The sequence below is a fragment of the Nicotiana tomentosiformis genome, chromosome 6 (assembly GCF_000390325.3).
Source record: "Nicotiana tomentosiformis chromosome 6, ASM39032v3, whole genome shotgun sequence".
Taxonomy (NCBI): Eukaryota; Viridiplantae; Streptophyta; class Magnoliopsida; order Solanales; family Solanaceae; genus Nicotiana; species Nicotiana tomentosiformis.
The window spans coordinates 27,084,377-27,105,798 of NC_090817.1; the positions used below are offsets into that span (position 1 = coordinate 27,084,377).

General features: G+C 37.5%; 1 non-coding gene across 1 annotated transcript; it reads left to right on the top strand.

The window, feature by feature from the left end:
• The first annotated feature begins 282 nt into the window (after positions 1–282).
• LOC117277100 (small nucleolar RNA R71) lies at positions 283–389 on the top strand. Its single transcript, XR_004507378.1, has one exon. It is a non-coding gene; the product is annotated as a small nucleolar RNA R71 (small nucleolar RNA).
• Positions 390–21,422: the final 21,033 nt, after the last annotated feature.

A 21,422-nucleotide genomic window follows, 5' to 3' on the forward strand; every position in this document is an offset into this window, starting at 1 on the left:
ATCGAGGCTAAGGTCAGCTTCCATATTTTTTTTAGCCATAGCATCAAGATGTACCTGCACATATGTATTAGCATCAACCTGGTGAACACCGGTCGATCTTCTTCTTTCAGCACTCTCAGAGGGCCACTAATTTGCATCTTCAGATAACTCATCAAGAATTGTGACTATCTCCGATCCTCTGGAGTCTTCTTCATCATAGGGCCTTCAACTGCATTGCTCAATGTTCTGCGCGAGGCCGGTGTCAATCCATCCCAAAAGTCCCAGAGTTGCATCCTGAGTTCAATTCCACTATATTGACACTTTCTAATAATCTCCTTAAACCTCTCACATGCTTCAAAAATAGTTTCAGTATCTTTCTGGCAGAAGTTATGGATTTATCTTCTAAACTTGTCTGTCTTAGCTGAGGAGAAATATCTATCAAGGAATTTTCTGGTCATCTCCTCCCAAGTTCTAATTGATCACGTGGGCAAGTTTTGAAACCACTGCTTTGCATCATCTTTAAGAGAAAAGGGGAATGCCCTTAAGTACACTGCATCTTGTGACACCCCTTTATATAGAAAGGTGTTCATAATCTCCTCGAAGTCCATTAGATGTGTATTTGGATCTCCGTTCATCTTTCCTCTGAAGACACAATAATTCTGAAGGTTTGAAGCAACCCTTGCTTCAATTCGAAATTGTTGGCTGCAATTGGAGGTGGTCTCACATTTGATAAGCCTTGATTGTAGACCGGTCTCGCATAATCGCCCAATGATCTCCCAGGCATGGGAGCTATATTTCTGAATTGGTCTACAGCCAAGGGTTGATTTTGAGCGATTCTACGACCCCTTTCTTCTTCATATATAATCTGTGCTGCTCTAATAGCTATTTCCTCAGCATCCCATGCAACTTTTTCCCATTGTTGGGCTGCCTCTCTTGCAACCAAATCTACATTATCATTACCGTTTCCAGCCATATTTTCTTTTGTTGAGGCTTGCCCAACCTTCTCTAACACCTCTGTGAGATTCCTTTCCTTCATCAACTATCGCAGTTATTTTTTATCACTGGCTTGTATGGTAGTATTTCTTTCGCAGAAGCTCGAGTCATGCACCACTCTAAACCTGTAACATGCGCACAGTCAAAGAATACCAACCGTAAAAAGGGAACAATAAAATAAAATAAAAAGAAAAATTCCTGAATTAGCACTACAAACTATTTCAAACACTGTTGATTGCCAATCCCCGACAACGACGCCAAAATTTGACGAGCGCAAAACACACACTTAAATTCTACTCGCTGGTCAAATATAGTATAGTATAATATCGTATCCACATGGATTGGATTTAAACAGTATTCTCGTAGTTTCTAGATTGGTTTCTATCCAAGATGATCAAAAATTGAGATGTATATGATTTCTAACTAAAATTAACTATGAATCTAAAGTTATTGACTAATGATAATCGAAACAAGGAATAAGTAAGGAAGTTATCAGTGGGAGAAAATAGGGGTTGATAGGATAGGTGCAAGATAACTGTGTGGGATCTAACTCTAGATAATTCACTTCTAAGGTTCAAGTGAGTCTCTTTAATTCACTCTATTATTAGTTCAAACATTCAGCAAAAACTCCTCTCTCGATTAAGTCTTTACCTCATGACGTGAACCAATTTAAGCACATGAAGATATGTAAGAATGCGTAGTGGATTGGTCTTTAGGAAAACCTCTTCCGATTATTCTCCTAACTAGTTTTAATCAATAATTCAATTAGCCTCTTTCGATTACTAAGAAGAATTAATGAACTCAACCAACAAGATAATGCAAAGATATCACAAGTTATGCCTCTCTCGATTACATTAACAAGTGAATATAAATGCAATAGTTAAATCATCCAACAACGCTTCAATACATAAAACTAGAGTTATAATCCAGAAACAATCATCGATACACCAAATCCATCAAATCCTAAAAAGGAACTACTCCATAGATATGGAGAAATTCATCATAAATAAAGTTAAAGTAGAGGAAAACATAAATTCAATCCAAACTCGGGTCTTGAGTGAGGAAGGAATGATAACATCCTTGTGCTCGTGTTCTTCCAACTCCTCCTTAGCCATCTTAGGTCCAATATGTGTCAAAAGTCAAGTAAATAATATTTTTCCATGTATTTATACCAAGTAGGGTCAGGCCAAGACGAAATAACCTTCTCCTAGCCGAAATATGATATTTACTCTGTAACAAATACACAGGTTCACTGCATGGGGTGACGCGCCATACGGGACATTAATGGGTAAATCCAGAGAGCTAACTTCTGACAAACAACAAGAATTTGTATAAGCGCGAGCCCCACGCGCCACGGCAGTGGGGATTTCTTAGAGTACGGATCAAACTTCTATTTTGACGTCCAGACTTGGTCCTCGACCCCCGAACACATCCCGGCTTAATCCCGTAGTTTTTTACTCAGACTTCAAATCTCAAAATAGCTCGAATTAGCTCCACAATATCTACATCACTCGGAATCACTCCTACAAGGCATAAAACACACAATAAGTGCAAAATACTCTCAATTAAAGCACAAAACAAGTAAAGTACAGTGAATTAGAGTGCAATAAGCAACTAAAATACGGGATTATAGCCTACCATCAATTGCTACCAGGAACATCCTCCTGACCATATCACATGCTTTTCCTGAATTGTGAAATCTTCTTCGTAAGTCTTCAGATACCTCTTTTCTTCCCATGTTTAAAAAAGAAGAACGACTTCGTATGGACTACGGAATACCAACAAGCATTAAAAGACCTGAAAAGGAACTTGTCTAGCCCTCTTTAGTTGTCAAAATCGGAAGAAGGTAAATAATTGTTGATTTATCTGGCAGTCTCAGAAGTAGCAGTAAGTGTTGTTTTGGTATGGGAGGAAGAATGTACGCATTTTCCCATTTATTATGTTAGTAAAGTATTATCTGGAGCAGAGACACGGTATCCGCACCTTGAAAAGTTGGTCTTAGATCTCGTAGTTGCCTCTCAAAAGCTTAGGCCTTATTTTTATTGTAATCCTATAACCATTGTGACAACTTTTCCCTTGAGGAATGTCCTTCATAAGCCTAGTTATCGGGTCGTTTGGCTAAATGGGCAGTCGAAGTTAGTGAATTCGACATTGAATACAAGCCTAGGACTGCAATCAAATCACAAGTTTTGGCCGACTTCGTGGCTGATTTTAGTCGGGGATTAATGCCTTTGGCTGCTAAAGAAGCAGCGTTGGTATCGGGAACGGTATCAGGTATTTGGACCTTCTTTACGGATGGAACGTAAAAGGGTATGGTCTCAGAGTAGTATTAATCACTCATTCGAGGGAAACCCTAAGACATTCCATTAGAACTGTGCTATTAACTAACAATAAAGTCAAGTACGAGGCTTTGGTTGCAGGACTTGAACTAGCTCGGGGACTAGGTTCTAAGGTCATCGAAAAATAGTACGACTCCCAACTGGTGGTGAACCAAGTATACAGAATTTTCGACACCAAGGAGGAGCGCATGCAACATGACTTGAACAAGGTTCAAGTATTACTTTCCCGGTTCAGGGAGTGGTCAATCAACCACATTCCAAGGGAAGAAAATGTGGAGGCAGACTCATTGGCCAATTTGGGTTCGTCCACGAAAATGAAAGGGTTTGATTCCGGTGCGATAGTTCAATCGTTGCATTCGGTGTTGGATATGGACGACTATAGTAAAGTTAACTCAACCAACTTAATTTGGGATTGAAAAAATGAGTTTATAGAATATCTAAGGCATGACAAATTACCTGAAAACCCAAAATCATCCTGGGTACTATGAACCTAGGCAACTCGTTACTGTTTGCATTCCGGTGCAGATTCATTGTTTCTCAAATTGATAAGGCCTGGTTACTACTGGCCCAGGATGGAGCAAGACGCGAATACATTTATACAAAAATATGATAAATGTCAGCGTCATGCACAATTAATGCATCAACTGGCGGAATCTTTGCATTCGGTGGGTCACCATAGCCATTCATGAAATGGAGGATGGACATAGTCGGTCCCTTACCACAAGAACCCGGTAAGGTAAAATTTCTTTTAGTTTTAACTGATTATTTTACTAAATGGGTTGAAACATGTGCTTACCAAAAGATCGGAGAACGAGAAGTGATCAATTTTATATGGGATCATATTGTCTGTCAGTTTGGAATACCAAAAGAAATTGCTTATGACAATGAGCCACAGTTTATAGGTTTTAAAGTCACAAAATTTTTGGAAGGATTGAAGATCAAACGAATTACATCTTTACCATACCACCCGAGTGTTAATGGACAGGCGGAGTCAACAAACAAGGTAATAATCCAAAACCTTAAAAGAAGTTGGAAGATGCTAAAGGTAAGTGGCCAGATGAGCTACCGGGTGTGTTGTGGACATATCAGAGCATAAAGAAGTCGAGCACGGGTGGAACACCTTTCTCACTTATATACAATTAAGAGGCTTTGATTTCAGTGGAGGTGGGGGAACCGACTCTAAGGTTTTCCCGAACAAATGAAGAGACAAACAATGAAGCATTGCTGGTGAAACTGGAATTTCTTGTAGAGCATCAAAATATGGCATATGTGAGTATGGTGGCACAAAAGTAAAGAATGGAAAGATATTATAACCGCAGAGAAAATTTCTGATATTTCAAAGTTGGAGATTTGGTTCTGAGAAAGATAACTCAAAATACTCGGGAAGTTAACTCCAGAAAGTAGGGACTAATATGGGAAGGACCTTACCGAGTTTCAGCTATAATCGGTAAAGGTTCATATGAATTGAAAAATCAATATGAAGTTAAATTGCTAAGCAATTGGAACGTGACTTACCTCAAAATGTATTATTGCTGAAGATCCTTGCTGGTACTGAAAGTATGTGCTACACTCTTTTTTCCTTCATTCAGTTTTTGTCCCATTTGAGTTTTTCTGGCAAGGTTTTTAATGAGACAGCAATGTAAAGCATACCATGAAGGAAGTGTCATCGGCAAAATAAGACTTTCAGTGTTTGAGTTCTAATACTTAGCATCCGAAAACTAGGGTAAACTATTATATATGAAGGCACTAAAAGTGTTACGAAGATCGGGGACTGTTAGAACCGGGATCAATATCTTATCAGGACCGGGGACTACATGATCAGCCCCATAAAAATAAGTTGTACAAGTTAGCCACATGTATTGGAAGCTTTATTTAATTAAGCAAAAGAATGATTATGTAAATGTAATTTTTAAGATAGAAGGAATAAATCAAAATCCTTTTGTTTTTATCTTAATTCTTGTCTAAATGATAAGTTAACTTGCTTTATCGTTTGAAAGTTAGTTAAAACTTCAAATGCTTGTGCCGGAATGAACATCAGACGTCCTCTTCAAGAGCACTGTAAACATGAGGGCACTCTCTTATGAAACCCTTATAGTCAAAGGTTAGATTCCGGAAGTATTAATACTCGGAAGCAAAAGCTATCGGGTAAGAAAAGAATTCCCGAAGCTTTGTTAGTTAAATGAAAAGGAATATTTTTTGCACAACAATTAAGCAAAGAGTTTCTTTCATTAATTAAAATGCCAAACTCAAAAAAGAAGTTTTGGTATAGTTACAAAAGAAAAGAGAAATATATACATTAACTCTTGCTGCCAGATCCCGAATGGAGAAAAGAGTCTTTATTTTCTTTATTAGGAGAAGATTGTTTCGCTTTCGGTTCGAGGCCTTCATATTTTTCAGTTTCCCCTTCGGTTTCCAAATACTCAGAGTTAGTATTTGAAGATTCAGAAGCAACGGGCTGAGTAGGGAGGTTCTCATGAGAAGCTATCTCCAGCTCTTGGGCTTTGGCAATGCATTCATTGATGTTAGCAATGCCTTCTTTGGCCTCCTCCAAAGTCTTCCTCTTTGTGTGATATATGGTACAGGTTTTTTCGAAGATGATAGAATATTCCTAGTCTTAGAGTTTTGCTCGGAATATTTTAATCTTGGATTGGAGTTTATCATTGTCAACTTTCATAATGCTAATTTTAGAATCAAACTCAATATTGGTGGTTGCGTGAAGTTGATTCTTCTACATAACCCTCTTGAACCTTTCTTCCATCCTTGATTTATTCTCCTCGGCAGCATTGGCTTCCTCAATTTTGCAGCATAAATTAGCTTTCAAGTTATTAACTTGCTCCATCAAAGCAGACTCGCTCTCGGCAGCAGCAGTCACGGTATCACGAAGATTAGCCCACTTAGCCTTTGCATCCTTAAGGTCTTCATGCAATTGAGCGACCTCTTGGCCGTGGGCCATTCTGTCTTGCTCAAATTGCTGCTGTCGGGCCTCGAGATCATCCATTTGAACGAATTTTGCTTCTAGCACTAGGAGGCGCTCGTCAAGTTGATTCTATTCGATCAAGAGTTGATCTCGTTCTGAAGTAAGTTCTTGCTTGTCCAAAATCAACCTTTGCAGGCCATTGGAAGCAAGAAGGTTGTCTTGAAAAGGTTAGAGTTAAAGTTATTAATGAAAAAGAGATAGAAGAAAGTTAGATTGATACTTGCACCGAACAGTGTATGCTATTGTTTAGTAGACATTCACCAGAGAGAGAGTCCATCTTTCTCCAATCATTTTTTGTAGCCAGCGGTTTCAGGTAGTTGGAAAGCTCTACCGGTTTGGACACTAAGTGGCACTCATTTGAAAATATGAGGGCGACATTGTGTTTGCCTCTAAGATTTTGAGTGAGTGTCAGGAAAGTGTTCGCTAGATTTCCATGGTTAGATGGCCGTGGGGAAGGAACGTTTATTGTTTGTTCAGTTGGGGCCAATAGAGAAGAAGCATCGGGTGTAGATGGAGAGGTAGTTGTTATCAGCTCATAAGTTAGTGGTGGAGGAATCTCAAAGATTGAACTACTTTGACTGGAGGCGTCGATAAGAGCTTAAAAACAAGAATCGGTATTTTCAACCAAATCCATTTCCGTAAAGAGTCTCTGAACTTCCCCAGTGATGTGTTCGTAGCTTTCCCGGATGAGCATCCGGTTGAGCTAATGAAGATCTTTTCCTTATATGAAGGGAAACCGTTTTATCATCGGTTTCCTCATCATCAAGGACCACTATGGTTGGTCCAGTTGGTGTATTTTTCAATTTCTTTTCCTCACGTGTCCTAGTCGAGGAGGTATGTTTCCTCTTTGGTTTCTTGTTTTTAGGCTGGGGACTCCGTGAGGAGGCACCTTCACTGGAAGTGAGAGTAGATTCACGAGCTCTCCTCTAGATAAGGGCATTTTACAGTACACATTTGGCTTCCATCGGGTTATCGAGAGCCTCGATGTCGGGGTAAATAATTGATCTCTTCGAAAGTCCTGTGTGGTACAAAAAGGCAGTTAACAAATTGTTTCTAAGTTATGTTGTAAGATTGAAAGAATGGAGGAAGAATTTTTGTTTACCATGATTTTTGGATTTCCGCCAATATTTGGGAGCCATTTCTTTCCACCTTCTGGACTTTAGTTTAGTGATATCAAAAACAATTTGTACCCATTGGGCCAAGTTCTGAACTCGTTGAGGTTTTAAATGAGTAGCTAGAATAAAAAAATATAAAGTTAGCAAAGAATGAAGGTCTTTTTTAAACATGGAAAGAAAAGAGGTATCCGAAGACTTACAAAGAATATTCCATGATTCAGGAAAAGCAAGTGTTGTGGTCAGGAGGATGTCCCTAGTAGCAATGACAATGAATCATTCCATCAATTCACGGTCGTTATCGCCGTCAACGCTGATAAGGAGGGCATGATGATCGTGTTTTTTAAGTTTTAGCACACCCCTATGGAAGATCTTTGGGGGGTAGAGGTTCATTATATGTGCAAGAGTTAGGGTTTTTCGGTTTCAGAGCACAATTGGCGGAGGCAATCCACCATACGCCATACCAATGGGCCTGCTTATGCCAAACAGATTTAGTACCAGTGGCAAAATTCTAAGATTATTGGGTCGATTCCTTGACTCCCAAAGTGAAAGGGTATATATAAACATACATGAGCCCTGATTTGGAGAAGCTGACCCTTTCCACCTCATTAAGTGCGAGGATTTCAATATTATTCCAATTTCAATCTTACTTCACGACAAGGATGCTAAGAGGACGAATGGAAGAACGATACCTATGAACAGGCCAATGTCTATCACTTTTGGGATTTGTAGGTTCTTTTTGTTCTTGAAGGTCAAATTCCGTGCTAAGTTGGAGGAGTATTATGAAGTTCACGATAGGAGGTTCAGACTCAACATCAGCCTCATTTGTTTTGTTCTTCTTTGGGCCTCCACATAAGAGAAAGCCAGAATTTACGAGGGCAGAGATGTTAAAAGACATGATGCTAAGAAATTTGAAAAGAAGGATTTTATTGAGAGAGGTAAAATTTGTAGTAGAGTTCTAAGGAGGTTCAAGGAAGAAGATGGAGTTATAAAAGTAAAAAGTAAAAATGATGAGTAGTGGAGAAGTTATAGACGACAAAAATCATGGTCATGATTACCTCGAAAACTGGCGAAAATATTTTTTGAATCACGAGAAAACACATGTTCAGGTCATTAAATGTGAGGAGACGTGCGTCGTTTCAAGTGTTAAAAACCGTTCAAGACCTTTTCTGCCAAGAAAAGAGTTCTTATCTACTTCCCGATAACATTAAGTTGTGTCACCTGAAAGTAGGGGGACTATCTATATGGGGTAAAATTGATTAGCGAGAGTTGGACGAATGACGAAGTGACACGAGGAACTGAAGACAGGTAGGATGTGAGTCAGCAAATAGTTGGCACCGGATGCAAGCATCTGACCGATACTGAATGAATCTCAAAGACAGAGTAGCCGATAACAAAGATTCAAAGAATTGACATTGGGTAGCATTCAATAAGCAGCTGTTATAGAGAATATCTGCAATTATAGCCAATTGTTATGCAGCTATCAATGAATGTTTTATTCTCATTCAAGAGGAGCTTGATTTGGAGATCTTGTCTCCCTAAATAGAGCTATAAATAGGAGAATTCGCATCCATTGTAGGGGCGAAATATTATGTACACAAAAGCTTAAATCATCTCTCATTCTATAATATTGTTCTTTTATCTTATTCATAATATTCTTCTCCATTTTGCTACCGGATAAGCTAAATTCATAGCCAAGCTTGTATTTTTTTTAAGTTCATTTATAATTTTATTTATGTTCATATTTATTTCATATTTGGGTCAAATTGATTCACTTATCTATAAACCACATTAAAAATTCAATTGTACCATTTTACGGGTAAATAATATCCGTAACAAGTATTAGGATATAATCATTAAAAGACAAAAATAAAAAGGTTTTATATTTTTTTTTATGAAATGTAAACAAGAGGATACATATTTTTATTAAAAAGAAATAAATCTTTTTTGAAACTCGTAAATAGGAAATAATTAAAATTTATTTAATAAGATATACTAGCTATTAGTAATAAATTTCTTGCACTTTAAACATGTAATCTATTTATATTTTTATTTAATAACAATATTCTTGTGTATAACAATTACTCATTTTTATTTTATTTTATTAAATTATTTTGCTTTAAAATTATCTTAATTTACTTTTTAGATGAAATTTCATTTGTGTAGCATTTTATTATAAAAGAGATTTAAATACTTTTAAAAATAGGAATAATATTTTAGAGTTTTGAAAAATAAAATATTTCATTAAACATGTAAAATCTAGTCAGCTTATTAAGCTAGCGTTTGGACATAGATTTGGTTGAAACTTGAAAAAAGAGTTTGTGAAGTGTGTTCAAAAATAATTTTTGAAAGTTGATATTATGTTTGGACATGTAGTTTATTTGAAAAAGACTTGAAGTTTTGTTAGTGGAAGAAAAGGCTTCACCCAAAAACTGCCCTAAACCAGTTTTTGAAAACTTTTTAAAAAATTAAAAAATAATATTCAAAAAATGATAATATTCTATGAACAAATTGTGTTTTCAAATAATATTTGAAAAAAAGTAGTCAAAATATATGGTCAAACCAAACAGGAGCTAAGTAATTTGTATTTATTTTATTTTTAAGAGTTTCAAAAGACGTAGATTTAAAACAATAATATAATTATAGTAATAAAAAGAGTGAATAAATATTTATACTTTTTTTTTAGTTTCATACAAAATAAGTACATAAATCGTTTTTATTTGTAATTTTAATTTTTTTTAATAATTATATTTTACTATAGCTAATTATGGATGTACCTAGAAGGAAATATGAGTATAGATAAATGTTTGATTTTAAAATACAAAGGGTTGTATTCCAAATTGAGTTATATTATAGAGGTATTTAGTATAATTAATCTAAAATATTTATTTATTAGTAACATTTTTATCAAAGCAATAAATACATAATGTATACAATATAGATTACTTTTCTCATCTAATTGTACTTAATGTTTTCTATGTTATTTTATGTAATAACATTTTTTTTTACTTTTTTTTTAAAAAATTACCTTTTATATTTAAAAATTATTTAACTTTAATCTTCTCATTTTAGTCAAATAAGATAATTTTTAAGTCAGGCCAGTGTTGTGGTATGATTAGTATAACAAATTTTCAATTTCATCCAAGATGTGCCAAACAAGGGATCACAAGGGCCTAAACCTGATTAATTTGTATCTATGGAACAAGGCTGCTCTAGCTAAAGTCTGCTGGGATGTAGCAAACAAGCAAGATCGACTATGGATAAGATGGATACATGATTTCTAAATCAAAGACAAACACTTTGAAGAGATGACAATTCCCCAACAAGTAAGTTAGATGATGAGACAGATCCTAAATGCTAGAACAACACTCCAACAGGTGCAGTATCAGCAGCATCAAAGAAAGAGTATGATCAGCAGCTTCTACTTGCAGTTATTGGGAGACAGACCAAGAGTTAACTGGAAATGTTTGATGTTTCAAAACAATACCAGGCCAAAATCTATATTTACCATGTGGCTGCAACTACATGAGAGATTGTTGACTGCAAATAGGTTGATACAATAGGGACTAGATGTAGATCCAAGGTGCTCTTTATGCCAAGCTCATGATGAGAACATGGAACACTTGTTTGTAAACTTTTTATTTACTAAGGAATTGTGGTAGAAAATCCTACATTGGATGCAAAGGCAGGATATGGATAGGGGAAATTAGGAACAACATATGCAATGGGTTATACAATGTGCTAAGGGTAAAACACAACGAGCACAAGTCTTTAAGATGGTATATGCTGAGATAACTCACTTCATTTGGATAGAAAGGAACCTACGGTTATTTGAAAAGAGAAGCATAGGAGTTGATAGTATTGCACGTGAGTTAGCCTACATATGTAACGTACGAGCCACCACTGGGATTAGTAGCAAGGTGCAACATTTTATGTTTTGATATAGACAGTTAGTGTAGGCTTTAGAATTTGTAAGAGTTATAGCTGTTGAGATATAAGCAGGCTATGGATATGTAAAGTTACTGTGATTAATACAAAATTTTGTTAGTTACCAAAAAAAAAAAATTATTTTTTTTTAAAAAACTTCGTAACTCGTCAAATATGTTCACATAAAATAAAATAGAGGTATAATATACTTTCACTTAATTAACACTTGATATATGTTAATACCATATAAGTAAGATAAAGTTTTTTTTATTACACTAAAAAGTGATGTTTTCAAGTTTAAGTTTTTACTTCTTACAACAAAAAATTGTATGAGCTATTTATGCAATAGAAAAAGTTAACTGAAGTTTTTGGAAAAACTAAAACTCAAATTAAAAAAAAATAATTATACCTTTGATTAAAAAAGAGAATAAATATTTTTTAAAATATATAGTTTTTGAAACTCATAAATAGGAAATAAATAAAATTTATTTAAAAAGATATACCAACTATTAGTAATAAATCTCATTAAACATGTGAGCTATTTATATTTTGTTTAATAATAATATTCTTATGTATTGGATTGGAATGTCTCATTTCCATTTTAGTTTATTAATATTTCTACTTCAAAATTATCTTAAATTCCTTAATTAGATGAAATCTCATGTGTATAACTTTTTTATTATATAAGGAATTTAAATATTTTTAGAAAAATAGGGATAACAAATTTTATGTCTAAAATAATTTAATTTTAATCTTCTCATTTTACCTTAATAATATTTTTTTAAGTCAGACCAATATTGTGTCATATTTAGTATCACAAATTTTAAATTTTTTCTTTTCTAAAACTCTATAATTCATCAAACATGTTCATGTAAAATGGAATGGAGGACTTATATATTTTTACCTAATCTGTAACTCCTAAGATAAAAGCACTTCATATATGTTAATACCATGTTTAAGTAAGATTAAAAAAAACTATGTTTTGAAGCTTAAATTTTTTACTTCTTACAAAAGAAAATTGTATTAGCTATTTATGCAATAAAAAAAAAGTTAATTAATATTTTTGGCAAAATCAAATTTAATATTTGAAAAATGGAATATCAAGTCTCTATGGAATATTCGGAAGGAGGTTCGGTCAATTGGGGAGCAAAGATCGGAGACAGGGGAGAAGTAGCTATCAGGGACTAGTAGCCTAGGTGTTTGCAGAGACGTGGAATTATGATCTTGCCAGGTCAGCATATATAATCACTCCTCTCTCTCTCCAGAGGCATGGGCTGTTATCAGGTGCACTACGCTCCACTGTGAGACAGTGAGCCTTTGGCTTTCTCCTAAAGGAAAAAAGCATTTTACAAGTATGATAAATAAGGGACTGCTGAGGTGTCCATGTGATCACCATACTGCTATTGGGCCCCATTCTTATGACGTGGCTTATACATACACATCTATTTGGGAACCGAAAAGTTTTATTCTGTACCAGATACAACTATTATGTGGCCGACATAAATTGTATGAGTCACCTCTCATCTTTTGCCAAGTGGACTTTAGGTCCCACAATTAGTAATATTTACCTAAGTCCTAGCATGTCCTATTATTCTCTATATTTCTTTCTTTACTAGTGCTAGATCTCGCATAATGCACAGTAATTTGGCATAATATAACTTTATAAAATTATAATCTTATATATCATATTATTTTATTAGCAAGTACTTAGTATTATATATTTATTAATATAATTTTTTATTAACTTGCCAATTGACTTAATACATTAATACTACTTCCCTTTTGAAAATTAGTTTGGAATATTCCTAGCTAATCTTATAAACGTCCTAGCATTTTACCCAATATCTATGACAACTCCGGGCAAAATTCCTAGTATGTCTTAGCTATTTTCCATTTGGTAGGTAACATAACATTTTATGTACTTGACTTGAGGTTATTTTAGAATGTAAAATGAAATTGAAAAATAGGAAGACTTTTTATGAACATACAAAGTATATTAAGAGTTGTATAAGTTTTCCAAAAGAAAATACAAAAACTGATGTTACTATCTAAGTGTATAACGTATGAGTGAGTATGACGTAATAATATTCTTAAGCCACCAAAATTTAACTTTATATATAATATAATATATAAGTAGTTGTTAAATGCTACTTATATATTTATGTTAGTTCATACTACACATCATCACCAACGAGTGATGAGTGAATTAAAATGGTAGTTATTTACCCTCAAAATCGTATAATAATTAAATTTATTAGTGGTTTTAAGGATATGTGGATTAACTTGATATAAGGGTGGCAAGTGGGTCGGTCCCGGGCCTAAACGGGCTAAGGGTTCCGGGCTAAGTGGTCCGGTCTAAACGGTCCCGATCCCGGACCGGTTCCAAATTAAACGGGCTAAACGGTCTTTTTGTAGGGACCGGCCCGGGGCCGGGACCGTTTGGTCCCGGGCTAAACGCTCCCGGCCCGCGGGCTAAATGGCTAAGTGTGCCCAACGGATTTTAAAAAAAAAATTAAATAAAAATTAGGGACAAAAGGATGTTAAAAATAATATCTAAGTCTAAAGACAAAAATATTGTAAAGAGATATTCAAAGCAATGCCTTGTAATTTTATTATAGCATTAAAAAATATGGCAATATCTTTCTTAGTCTTCATCCCCCTATGGAATGAGCACAACAAGGTGCTAATACCACCGTTGAGAAGAAAAATAAACTAATCAAGATGTGCCAAAATATAAGTTACATAATACATACTAATTTTTGTTCATACAAGTTACATGGTATCTCTTACAAACTTCATAAATCTATCAAGGTCCGGAGAAATTTTCGTTAGTGGTGGCGGAAAAGTAGCTTGGTCATCGCCACTTCCGGGCGAAGCAACATCCTTCGCAAGTTCAGCTAGCATTTCTTCGTAAGCTTCGTCTACCTCTGGTTGTGATTCAGCAAGTCCAAAATTTCTTCTTTCCGAACGGATCCAATCTCTGAAAAGTACTGATTTTTCCAAGCTCTCCCTCATAGACGCTCTATAATCACCGAGTTGAAGTCTTGCTTGACTGAAAGCGCTCTCTGATGCCACTGTTGAAGCTTGAATAGTTAAAATGTCTCGGGCCATCCTTGAAAGAACCGGAAAGTGTTTTTCTTTGTCCTTCCACCATTTCAAAAGATTAAAGGAGCCGTCGGGATTCACTTCCTCAATTCCCTGCGACAAATATACTTCAAGCTCATTTAGTTGTGAAATATTACTACTACTAGAACCTTGAGAACCCCTAAACCCCGCCCAAGCACTAAGTGCTCTTACTCCCGCAGTTCTTTTAGATGATTGAGAATCAGAAGAAGAAGGAGTTGGAACATTTGGTCTAACATGATTTAATGCAACTTGATAAGTATTAAAAATAGTTTGAGCATTTATTCTAATTGTGGCTATTGCTTCAGGAAGTTGAGACAATTCCTATCTTTAAGTGCTAAACCATTATAAACAGTTTCATACCAAAAATGAGGACCTCCTAATTTCATACAAGGATTTAACAAAGCAGAAACACCATAAATAGGGGGAATAGGGAAAAATATTTTTAAAACTTTTTTCTCATAGAATCAATAGCAAGTTTATAAATTTCCCCACCCTCTGAAAAATGAGCAAACAAATTTGCAAGTTCTGCAATATAAACTAAACAGTTAGAAATAGTAGGATAATATTACCCAGAAAATTCATTTGTAGCAATATGAAATTTTTCTAAAAAATCTACAAGTATTTTAACATTAGCCCAATCCCCATTTGTAAGGTGCTCATCATCATCACTTACATGTGCATTAAATGTTGAGTTTATGGGGTTTCTATATTCATATGCAACAACCAAACTTTCATACATGTAATTCCATCTAGTTGGACAAGGTTTAGGAACCTTTCTTTCTCTTAGGCCAAATTCATCGCATCTTTTAAAATATTCTCTAAGTCTACTTCTACGGTTTGAATAAAAAAGCCAGTTAAGAGCCATTTTAACCTTTTCAATTTCAATATTTAAAATTCTCATACCATCACCCACAATTAAATGGTAAATATGACAAATATATCTAACATGAAAAAAATCACTAAATGTAGGATTTAGCGTAGTGGTAAGCAAGGCTATAGAATTTGTGTTACTAGTAGCATTATCCATTGAAATTGACATTATTTTATCACTAATGCAAAAATATCTACAAATATCTATAATTGTGCTAGCAATAAACTGCCCTGTGTGACGTGAATTTTTTAGTGATTTTGGATATGCGGATTAACTTGATACAAAGCGATAAATTAGATTGCAATTGAAATAAATGACGATAATCTAACTAAATATCACGTGAGTTGGATGATTTCAGCATAAAGAAGCAACCCACCCTTGAGTTGAATACACTTTTATTGACACAAAAATATCAAAGAGCAAGAACTTAACGGATGTGTTGCTTATCAATATATGTTACAATGTTCCTAATGAATTGTCAAGCCCCTTTATATATTAGGGGAGATCTACCTTTTAAGGTATTATTTTATTATTCTATAAAAGGCAAAAGTCCTTGATTTATTTACCGTTGGTTCCCTTTTTGAGTCGTTCCGTGATCTCTGCCATATTGACTGGTTAATGGAGAGAATTACGGACCCCTGTCGGATGAGTTGGCAAAGCTTTCTTCGAGACCGTTGGAAACAGGACCGGTTACGCCTTCGGTAAACTCGAGGGCAAATCTAATGGTTTCGATAGCTAACTTTGACAATGCTTTGGGTTCGATCATATTCACCATGTGGCGATCTTAGCCGATGGTGTTAGACGTCAGATCGATCTTCGAGCTCGACTTCATCCGATCACAGATATTTTGACCCTGGCCTAATCAGGGAATTCGAAAGCTCGATTGAATATCGAGCTCGGTTTTACCCGTATATAGATAGTCCCCTCGTTCTTCGGAGAGTAGATGACGAGGAACGACATGAGCCTCAGATTCTCACTTTGATATATCATGACGACGAATTCATGACGTAAGTGACAAGAATAGTTGATATGTCCCGTCGGCACAGTATTCAAGGCATTAAATGTGTGTCAGTTAACGGTCGGCCGCTACAGGATGCTAACTGTCGTTTAAGAAAACTATAAATACCCCTTTCATTCATTCATTAGAAATTTTACATTGGGCTCTTGTGTTTTAAGAAAGCTTCATTACTCTCATCTTCTAGTCTTCTGAAAACTAAAGTTTAAAACTTCTTTCCTTATGGTTTTCTGAAAGCTTCAGTTTAAAATTTCTTCCCTTCTGGCTTTCTGAAAGCTTTCATAAGTCATATGTTAATTATACCTCCTCTTTTATCAGCACCTTTTTTCCCCTATATTTAGAAGCAAATGGCAAAGACTTCAAAATCCGTTTCTCAAAAAGAAAATCCCTCTTCCTCGAGACCGTCTGAGAACGTTTCGCCTGTTGTTATTCAAGAACCGACACCAGAACCCCCTCCAAAGATGATCGTACCTGCGGGGTGTCCAACCGGAGCCGATTTCAAGGTTGAGAAAACCTCCTCGGTACCGAGTCAGCGCAAGCCGGTCTCGAGATACATATGTTCGGTCACCGACAGTGTCCTCGAGAGGGTCAAAGAGGATTACAACTGGGCCGATAAGCTTGTAGTGGTCCCTACCCCCTCTAGGAATCGATCACTACCCACGTGAAGTATTTTTTAAGTGTTTACACTTACCCTTTCATGATGGGTCCTTTAGATCCGGTCATCATCGCCTTCTGTAAGAGGTACGAGGTGACCCTCGGTCAGATTCATCCTTCGTTCTGAATGATAGTAATTCTTCTCCACTTCTTTGTGAGCAAGGTCGAGGGATTTTCCTTCACCATCGACCACCTTATGCGTCTGTATAGCCTCCGGCTCTACAGAGGGGGATTAATCAAGCTTGCACGTCGGGCCACTAAGGCCTCTTTTTCGAGGATCGACGAGGATTGGGACCGAGACTCGTTGGCTCATTTCGTTCGAGTGAAGACCTCAGATTTGATCCCATCTGAGCATATGCCATTTCTCGAGAAGTGGAATATAAAGTGTAAGTGTAATCTTGCTTTTAAGATTTTTGTTCGATGTTCTTTTCCTTCCTCTCTCATCTATATTTTGCGATGGTGCAGTTGTTGCTCGGATGCCGGATGCAGTTCCTCGACTCAAGGAATGAGTCGAGGGCATTGTAAAATGGAGACCTTATTTTGAGCGTTCGTGGCACGAGCTCTCGAAGGGCCGATGGGAGGCCCGTTCCCATGGTAAGAGCTTTCTCAAATTACTTTGATTTCCCTTTCGTATTATCAACTTCTAACTTGCTTTTACTTCTTTTTTGCAGGTTTACCAAAAGATGCTGAGATGAGGCCTCCGCTCGGTGATGACGATATCTTCACCGAGTCCCCTGCCTCAGGACAGGATAAAGAGAATAAAAGGAAAAAAGGTTCCGAATTCCCCGGGCCATGGGAAGAAAAGGCCAAAGAAAATATTGGCTCGTAAACCCAAGGAAAGCACCAGTGGTCGAGCATTGTCCCCGGACTCACTCTATCGACTGAGGGACGAGTCCGAGTGGGAAGGAGAAGCCTTTGATCTCATGGCCAGTATACCGCTGCAGCTCGAAGGGCAAGGGGCCTCCAAACCAGGGGGAGGCGAGGCCGAATTTCATGAGGCCGGGGTGGAGGTAGGAGCTGAAGATTTTCGAGATGCGGGCAAAGCCTCGCAGGAAGCAATCGGTCCGATAGAGATTGCTGAGTCACCCTCGTTCACAGAGTCAATGTTTAACGAGGCGCAAGCAATAAAAGAACACCCCATCGAGGGAGCCCACAGATCGAACGACCTTTTTCGTGGTTTTTTCTATGGCATGGATTCGACGGCCACAAAGGATGCCATTAGATTTGGCAATCTAGAGATACCGAGGAATAGCTCACCCTCTGAAGCAAGCAGGCCTTCCTTGAGCCCGAAATTGGTCGATCGATTTCCTGCCCCGAGTGTATATCCCGATCGAAAATATACCGTTGTTTTCTCCCTTCCTAAGGATGCCTAGGTCCTTTCCACCCCGTAGGGGTGGCTAGTTATCTTCGGTGCCTGGTGACCGAGGATGATCAGGCTAAGATGAAAGAGGTGGATGCACCCTGCCTGTTCAATGAAGCTCAACAGGTGTTGAATCGGGTAACTTCAAATATTCCTTTATTATGTACTTTCAGGTGTTGAATCGGGTAAGCTCGAATATTCCTTTATTATGTACTTTCAGGCCTCGGTAACGTTTTCCCTTTATTAAATAATTGTAACATTTTCCTTTGTATATGCAGGCCTCGGTACTTCATCACAAGGCTTTTCTCCGATACCGAGAAGAGTTCAAATGTCATGAGGTCGAGACTCGGGAGCTCACTGAGAAGAAGGATGCTTACAAGTTTCTTAGTGAGAAATCCCAGGCTGAGTTAGAAGCAGCTCGGAAAGAGTATGCCGACTTGGTCGATTAGGTAAGAAGAGTTTTTGAAGTTAGTCATGATGAGTCAGACACAATGGCTGACAATCCGAACCCGCAGGTTCAAAAAAAATCTTGACCAGATCGAACAACTTTGGGAGGAGGTGGATATAGTCAAAGCCGAGGCCGAAGAATGAAAGAAGAACATGGATCGCCTAGCCTCGGAGAAGGAGACTGTCCGGGCTCAGTTGGCTGAGGTTCAGCTTCGGTCTACAAGGGAGAAAAATTTGGTGCAGGCCAAAAGGATCGATGGTCTTCAGTCTCAGTTGAACTCAACTATCTCCGGTCAGGAGAATCTGGCCAAGGAGCTTGAGTCGGCCAAGTCAGAGGTTGATGTGGTCAGGGCCGAGGCCGATGATAATATGGCCCAACATAAAGTTGATACCGAGGCGATTCAGGACCAAGCGAGAAATATGGTGAAGCATGCAAGGTGGCAATCCTGAAGGGAGGCCCTCGAGGGAGTCTATGCTCAGAATTATGACGTATTGGCTGAAATCGAAAATGCCAAGATATAAGAAGCCAAGGCCAGGAAGTTGGCTTACCCTGAGGAAGATTCCGAGGGGTCCGAAAAGTCGGGTAAGTTCGATGGTGGTGAAGACCTCGTAGGTGATGACATAGCCCCCGATAAAGATTAGATCATTTAGGATCTTTTTGCTTTTTGTACTATCTTTTCGTCGAGGTTGTTCGGCCTTTGTAAAAAATATGTATCAGGGATATTCAACCCTAGTAAAGAAATTTTGATATATATATATATATATATATATAAGGCTTTTCCCTTTCATCACTTTTGAATTTTTCCTTTGCTTTTTTATTTGTATTCGCAAAGGTCGAAATGTCTTAGCATGAAATAATTAGGTTATGTTCGAAGGTCCAAACAAACCCTGCCTTTAACGTTACTTTGTGTTAAGACATTATAGGGATTCGGTGTTACCGAAAACTTTTTCCCAAAATAATTTAGGTTTATAGCTTGCCGAGGGTAGCCTGTAGAACCGGACGTCTCCGAGTCATGTTAATATGGCCGTAGCCTTTTTAGTTCGGGCAATGCCAAATAATCTTTTGTGCCCTCGGATTTTGTTGAACCAAGAATAGCCTTAGCCTTTTAATTTATGCAATGCCTACAGTCCCTGAGTGGAGTGAATGTTCAAACTCGGATCAAGGTGGCCCTTGGGCTCGATACCTTTAGGGGATCAGGTGTAGGAAATTCCTTGAGAAATGCAAGAAACGTTTTTTAGGACAAGATGTTTATGTGCAAAGAAGAGTCTTCTTTTTTATTCTTGTGCATAATAGTTGTACATGTATATATGTTTTGTGCCAGGGCTCGAGCAGTTTGAGCGGGCACGGTTCATTTGACCGTTTGGCCCTTACAATAAATCCTATTGATTGAGACCCTTCAATCACGAAGTTTCTTCCCTTGTTAAATTCAATATCCGAGGATATTTCCCCCCAGTGTTCGGGGTTGACCGAAGAGAGGCCTCGAATATTGTTGTGATCATTGTCACCGGTTCGTAGCCGGCCTTCGATTCTAAGTTAGTATGATTTACTTGTTGCCTCATTAAAATCCTTGCCGGAAAACCCATTTGGGATAAAGCCGGTTTAAAGGAAAAAGAGTGCAACGCGTACTTTCAGACCTAAGGTCTCGTATCATCCTTTGTTGGTTACCTGCAAGTGTTAGTTTAAAGTGTAAATAAAAGAAAGAACGGGACCGCACCTTAACAGTAATATCGCTTTAAGTGAGTTATATTCCAGTTGGTTGGTAGTTTCTCGCCGTTCATTGTTTCGAGCCTGTAGTATCCTTTCCCGGTGATCTCGATAATTCGGTACGGTCCTTCCCAGTTCGGCCCCAATTTCCCTTCGTCCGGGTTTCAGGTGCTTAGTGTGACCTTTCTTAGTACCAAGTCCCCGGTATTAAAGTGTCGAAGGTTAGCCCTTCGATTGTAATACCTTTCTATCCGCTATTTTTGGGCGGCCAGTCGTACAAGGGCGGCTTCGCGCCTTTCATCTAATAACTCCAGGCTCGTACTCATAGCTTCGTCGTTCGATTCCTTCATTGCATATCAGAGTCTGATGCTTGGCTCTCCAACCTCGACTAGTATTAAAGCTTCAGTGCCATAAACCAAAGAAAATGGGATGGCCCCGGTACTAGACTTCGAGGTTGTATGGTACGCCCATAAGACCTCAGGTAGCATTTCCTTCCAATTTCCTTTGGCGTCGGTTAACCTTTTTTTAAGGCTTTGGAGTATGGTTTTGTTGGTAGATTCAACTTGTCCATTCCCACTAGGGTGATAAGGAGTGGATAAGATCCTTTTGATTTTATGGTCTTCGAGAAACTTGCTTACTTTGCTGCCAATAAATTATTTTCCGTTGTCGCACACGATCTCAGCCGGTATTCTGAACCAGCATATGATGTGGTCCCAGATAAAATCGATGACTTATTTTTCTCTGACCTTCTCATATGACTGTGCTTTCACCCATTTAGAAAAATAGTCAGTCATAAATAAAGTAAATTGAGCCTTATCGGGTGCCCGTGGGAGGGGGCCGACGATGTCCATCCCCCATTTCATGAAAGGCCATGGTGACAAGACCAAATATAGCAGTTCTCTGACTCGATGAATCAT